The sequence below is a fragment of the Phymastichus coffea genome, unplaced genomic scaffold (assembly GCF_024137745.1).
Source record: "Phymastichus coffea isolate CEN01 unplaced genomic scaffold, Cenicafe_Pcof_1.1 PCOF00031, whole genome shotgun sequence".
Taxonomy (NCBI): domain Eukaryota; kingdom Metazoa; phylum Arthropoda; class Insecta; order Hymenoptera; family Eulophidae; genus Phymastichus; species Phymastichus coffea.
Genome location: NW_026706842.1, coordinates 3,696,920 through 3,703,701, shown reverse-complemented (window position 1 = coordinate 3,703,701; position 6,782 = coordinate 3,696,920).

The window sequence follows — 6,782 nt, the reverse complement described above, 5'->3', positions numbered from 1 at the left end:
AGGCGAATGCCGCGTACTTTATACCTATACATACAGAACAGCACACGACCGGGGCCCGCGAAACCTCTAAGGTCAAACGACCATTCTCTCTCTCTCTCTCTCTCTCTCTCGTACGCGCCCCTTGTTCCTTCTATGAGGCTCCTATATGCCGACTGCTCCGAAATTCCGGATTGGCGCTCGCTATTTTTTTTTCCGCGTACTCTTTCACGTTTCTTTTTATCGAGCCGTAAAAAATTGCGAACGTTTTCCCAGCCATGCACGCTTACAACACCTCGCTTGCGCACGATATACTTACTACTCGCGCTTTTACACGCGCGCTGCGTTCACGATATTATTAACGCCGCAGTAGTTTTTCCGCGCAATGCGTTCGGCTTCCGGCTTTCTTTCAACGTCGTCCTATCCTCACTCTATACACACGCCACCGCTGGCGCTGCCTATATACCTCGCGTCCCTTTTGTTTCAGCCAAGCCTCCTGCCTCGCTCCTCGTGCAATCGTAAAAATTTTGTTGCCCCGGGGATTTTACGAGGGTGCGCTCTGGCTGCTGCCGTGGGAGGATAGAGAGGAGGGAAGAAGGAGCCCGCTCCTTCCTCCTCCTCTTTTTTTCAGGGCTCGTAGGCATCAAGTCGAGGTACGCACGTGTCGTCGTCTTCGCTCGTACTTGCGTAAGCACCGCCGCGACGGTTGGTCGTTTTCGGTGTATAGAGAAAAAAAAAAACCGGCCGCGCGGCCCGACGAACAATATCTGTCGGCAGAGGGGGGAGGGCTTTCACGGGCGAAACTACGTTCTTCCATCTTCCCTCTTCGCGAAGTGATACGAGGTAAATAAACACGTGTACGTTAGGCGCGGGCCAAGTGGGAGAGCGCACGCGTGGCATCGCTCGTGCTAATCGACGTAGCGAGGTTCTGCAAGGCTCTCTCTCTCTCTCTCTCTCTCTCTCTCTCTCTCTCTGCCGACTGTTGCCGACAAAAGGAAAAGCCCGGGCATGCGCGTATCTGCATATATGAAAACGACTATCGCGCGCTATTCTAAGTCGGCGCGTATGCATAATCCTCTCTTCAGCGACTCGCCCAAAGGCACACGCGCGGCGAGGCGAGGCGAGGCGAGCGGAATCTCCTACCAGCGCGCCGCGAGCTGTATAAAGCCGCGCGGATTTTTCATGATCTTTTGAGCGTGCTGTCGCTCGGCACGTAGAGCTCTCCCGCTTGGCTTTTGCTTTATCTTTTTTCAAATGACACTGCTGCGGCAGTGAGCGAGGTGAAAGCGCGGCGACGGCGGAGCCGCGGGTGGGGGCGTATCGGTGTCTCCCGGCGGGCACGGCGGCGTTGGCCGAGCGTCTAGTCATGTGACCTTCCCGTCAAAATAGCCCGCGCGAGCTGGCAGCGCACCAACACACAGGTGCAGTCATCCGAGCTGGAGGGGACATCGCGCGGGCAGTATGCAAGCTGCGCGAGCGCCTCGCGGAGGGGAACAGCTACTGCAGAATAAGAGGAAGTTGATGCCGAGCGCGCGTATATATTTAGTGCGGGCTGCGCGCGAGCCCGACGCGAGACCGCGGCGCGAGAATGCAGGACGACCGTTACGATGAGCGCGCAATATATTCGGCGCCGATATTTGGCAAGAGACCTTCTCTCCTGCGCCACGCGGAGAGAAAGTCCGAGATCCAAGGAGATCCTCAAGGCGGCACTGAGGCTGCTCCGCTGCGCTCAATTTTCATCGTCCGCTCTGCCGACATCGCGCACCTACGCTGGATCTTTGCTCTGCATTCTCGCTCGCGATCGATTTTTCGCAGATTCGCAATCGGACGCGCCGTCGTCTTCGTCGTCATCCCATTCGCGTACCCTGCGAGGGAAACTCACTCTTAAGTAGTAAGAGTCAACGCTATGTAGTAGCGAGACAGATATTTTGCCGGCTCTCCAGCTGCGTCGCTAACTGCCCGGAGCCTTTCTCTTTGCGAGTGAATTTTCAAATAGCACACTGTTAACTCTTCCCCCCTCTCTCGCGAACTATTTTAAACAATAGTGATTCAGTCGCTAGAACGCGCGCAACAATCATTCCCGCGTAGGTACCGACGAATTGTAGTATCCAAAAGACATCCTGTAAACGCGTGCCACGCGGATTCATCACGAACGAACGGAAGGCACGCGCGGGCTTTTCGACCGAACGAAATAACGCTGCCGCGCGACGCGCGGCGCCTGCTTTAGTGCCACGAGGCATCGCGGCGAACAAGCGCGTCGTTCCGATCGCGGATCCGAAGGGTAATAGCGGGGGCCCGTCTCGCGGCCGAGGTCTGCTTTATTTCGTCTGCGCGGCTCGCGCACGTACGCGACCGCCCAAGTCGTCGCCGGCTGCAAGCACGATATCTCTCGAGTGCCGGTCGCGGCCGAGCGCGCGAGAGATGTGTAGAGCTTAATTGAGGAATTCAGTTTAGAGCCGCGCGCGGCTTTTTGCGCCGCGTTTCGTGGCCGATTTTCGCGCGACATTCCAAGAAACTTATCAGGCGCGCGCGCACACTCGTTTCGCCATAGGATTACGGGCCGAGAGCAATTGCTGGCAACGAGAGCAAATTGCCAGTAAAAACGCGGAATCGCGCGAGTAGAGCTTCTTCTCGAGAAAAAGAGAGAGAGCGAGAGAGAGAGGAGAGGGAAAATTCGGGTGAGTCAACGATGCAACAAAACTTTTATGCGAGAAAGAGAGGGCTACTATGTATGTTTTTATTAATAGAGATTCTGGTATAAGGACGCTCGAGCGAGCAGCGGATATATATATATATATATATATATATATATAAGAATTGTCGACGAGATTTTAAAAGGAGGCGCCGGACGACTCGGAGCAAAGTCAATTTTCTCTGGCCGAGCCGTCATTCCGGGCAATGGCCTATACGTTCATCGAGCCTTGTATAGCAGATTCTCTCTCTCTCTCTCTCCCTCTCTCTATCTCTTTCTCTACCTGAGAAGACACTATCCGAAGAGAAGGAGAAAGAAATGACAAGTTCGTAGACACACCGACAAAGTACATACCCAATCGCCGGAACACATTTTCGGAAAGACAATCTGTTCTCATAGATTTTTCACCGAGATTTCTGTTTTCACGGGATATGAATAGATTTGGAACGGAATTGACATAAATCATAAGTCAACTCGTTTGATTTTAGTACATTATGCGAGTACCAAATTACTCATTAAAACTCGCAACAATTTCAATGTGCAATAGGAATTCGTGTTCAACAGAATTCAAACGCCACCAAATATTATTTGTTTGACATTCCGACTGATTTCCAACAATATTCTAGCTGTACACTGTTTTTCAAGAAATGACTTGCTCCCGTAGTTTGAGGGATATACTTCCTTTGTCGCGCGCGTTAATGATTCCTATGCGCACTTACGCAACGGTTTCGGAATCAGCGCATTCCAAGTTGTTTTCGCGAAAATCCGTGGATCTCGAATATGCTTGGCGAATGAAAAAAAGAAAAAAAAAGGGGAAGAGGACGAAGAAGAAGATGGAGAAGCAGACGAAGAAAAGGTCGAAAATTCCACTGTCAGTCAAGCACTTCTCTCTCCGAGCAATAAAGCGCGAGAGAAAGAGAGAGAGAGAGAGAGAGAGCGCGAGAGAGGAGCGTCGTTGCAGCGCAGATTGCTACGAAAGAGCAAATCGAATTTTTGGCACAAAGTGCAGCGTTGTCAAGGGGTGGGGTATATATACGCGGACACGCGCCTCGCGGTACGGCTTTTATTATAGGAACGCGCGCCTGCACCCGATATAAAATATCTCGTAATTTCCCCACCGATTACTTTACATCCCATTGTTTATAAATAATCATCGCTTTGTTGCTCGACAAAACGAGGCACGGGCGACTGCACATTTCTAACGCACCGCGCGCTTTCGTCAGTACACATTCTTTTGACTCGTGTTTGAAGATCGAGGGAGAGAGAGAGAGAGAGAGAGAGCGCGAACCAAGCCTGTCTTCTGTCGTGAATCGGGAAAAAACTATTGCGCAACTATTGTGCTTTCTTTTTGTCCCCCATGCGGACTCTAATCTCGAGTGTAGCTGTCTGTCGTTTAACTGATGTTTATCTCACTTCGAGGAATGTTTATCGCTTCAAGTTCAATGCTTCAAAAAGCAGACATCAAATTTGTTGTATTTATCAGAGTAATCAGCGCGAGCTTACGCAACGATTACGCGAATTTTATAACGGGGAAACTTTGAAAGGATACAAGCCAAAGAGAAAATTTGGCAATTGCGAACGCCTAGATAATGCGTTGTAACTCGTTTCAGTGATATCGAATATCGAATTCTCTAGACACCGCCACGCGCCACGAGGAAAAAGATCTTTCGCCAAAACAAAAAAAAAGAGGAGAAAAAAAAATAAAAGAAAGAAAAATATCATCCTTTTTTTCGAAAGAATTCGTAGGAATCGAAAATAAACCTCGGTGCGACACATTCCAGCAGAGCCCGCGCGTAGAAAACGAGCTTGTTGTTTTCAAGTCCAATTACGCTTAGCATCCCCGAGAATACCGCGACAAATGGAAGACTCTTAGTCTCGCGCGCTCAAACCCTGAAAATTAAGCCGAACGTCCGAAATAAACCCATCAGCAGCGAACGTCACGTACGTATACCCTCGCGTCGTCGTGTCTGCGCGCTCGCGAGAAGTAAAAAAAAAAAAAAAAAAGAAAAGGCAGCTCGTGTTGTCGACAAAGAAGGCCTATTTCCAGCTCCACGGCGATTCACGCAGCGCGAGGCCGCCTCCCGCAGGTGTCGTCGTTCGCAGGACGCCCCCCCCCCCCCTCTACGTTTCTCGGGCGCCCGCTACATTAGGCCGCAGCGACAACGCGTATATCGATCTCCCGCCCCACCGTCTACTCATTTTCCCGCTTTTCTTTCTTTTTCCTTCTGTGCGAGGGTGGTTTTTTTCTCCTCCTCCTCCTCCTCCTTTCCCTTCGCATGCGCGCCGCGTCGCCAGCAGCCCGCGACACTCGCAGAGTGCCGGGCTAAATGGGACACGCGCTCTTTTACCCCCTCGTGCGCTGCCGTACGGCGACGACCAGGGGCTTTTACGCGAATGTCCACGAGCTCGGCGCAATGCCTACTTGATACTTCCGAGGGACGCGCACGGGTCGTTGACCCGAGCGGGCTCGTACATAGGCACCGCCGGTTTCTTTGTATTTCGCTTTCCATGCGCGTTTGACGTTCGTTAGACTTAGCGTAGTGTAGGTCCCCGTATCAGACCTCTCTGAATCATCGTTCGCTTCGGTCCTCGTTGCGCGCGTATCGTTCTCAGCCTGCCGTTCTTGGTGCAGTCGTGCACGAGCGCTTCGGGCGCGCGTACACCACGATCGTTTTGCACAACGACTGACAACATCTGTCGGCGGTTGTATAACGTCATTGACGGCCGATTGATTCGCTCGAGGCTCACCGTCGCGCTAAAAAATAGGCCACTACATTTTTTATCTAATCGCGTGACTTCGGTCTGGACGGTGACGCAAGACGTATCTTTAGGAGAGAGCGAGATCGTGAAAGCGAGAGAGCCCTTTCCTGACCTCAATCCTACGGTGTCCGCGAGCATTAACACTCGCCTTCAAATTTTTCAAGAGTATTTCTCCGCACGTGCATCTTGGCGTTTTCGCGCCAAGGCCCAATTGGGTCTGCTGGAAACTTGCGCGCGAAACCGTCCGAGCGTTAACAATGGGCGCGAAGAGGCAAAACTATACCTATAGACGGCAACTAATGAATCGTTAATTGACCAAAGCATTGTAATGTTATAGCGCTACGACTGCGCGAAGTGTCGCGTATCTATAAAGCGAGCGCGAATTGTTGATTCGAACCGAGCCGCGCCATAGATACCTACGACTTGATTCATGCCGTTCAATATTTTCGAATGTTTCGAATTTTTCTTTCCCCCAACAGCACACCTGTGCACGTCCAAGATTTTTGACGGACGATATCCGTATACGAGCGTGCAAATGCGGCGTTGCTCTTTTCTCACCGCTATTCAAATTAGACGGCTCTCGAAACGAACGACGTGTTTGAGTTGAAATAACTCGTCGACTCGAACGAAAAGAAAACGCGATTCGCCGCAGTCCGGAATTATTCAATATTATTTCGTGCGCGTTAGCGCAGCCGACAAAAACTCCGCGAAGCGCATGCACGCTCAGTGAGATTTTTTTTTTTTTTTTTTTTTTTTTTTTTTTTCGCGATAATGACGTTGATTATTCCGATGGACGTATCACGGTTCTAGACCGCAATGCAACCGAGCAAAAAGTTCTGCAAGCTACTGTGCCGATGTGCCACGATATTACATTCATTCCGGACGACGTGGGCAATCCAACGACAGTTCAAAATGCGTGGCGAGCGCTCGCGCGTCGACTATCGTTATAGATGGCACACGCAGATTATCCATGCCCGAAAATCCAGAAGTGTCGCATTGTGTGAGCACGGGTTCGCGCAACGTCGTAGCTTTCCGTGTCCTGTTCCTTCATCGCGACTTGTCGCGCCACGATACCTGAAAACTCGAATGCATCCGATTACAATAACATCTCGTAGGAAAGACTATATTACCGGAACGTCCAACGAAATAACAGACTCAATGAACCACGACGTGAGTGAGCAGTGGATCCGCGAATAATAAAGAGAAGAGCAATCATCATGCAGAGCGCGGGTGTGAAACGTACGATATCGCCGGCGGCGATCACGCGTCTGAGATTGCGATCGCGTGCCCCGGCGCGGTCTTATACGCGGAGGCACCAAAGTGTCGGCCGAGCGAGAGCTCGCTCGCACTGTCG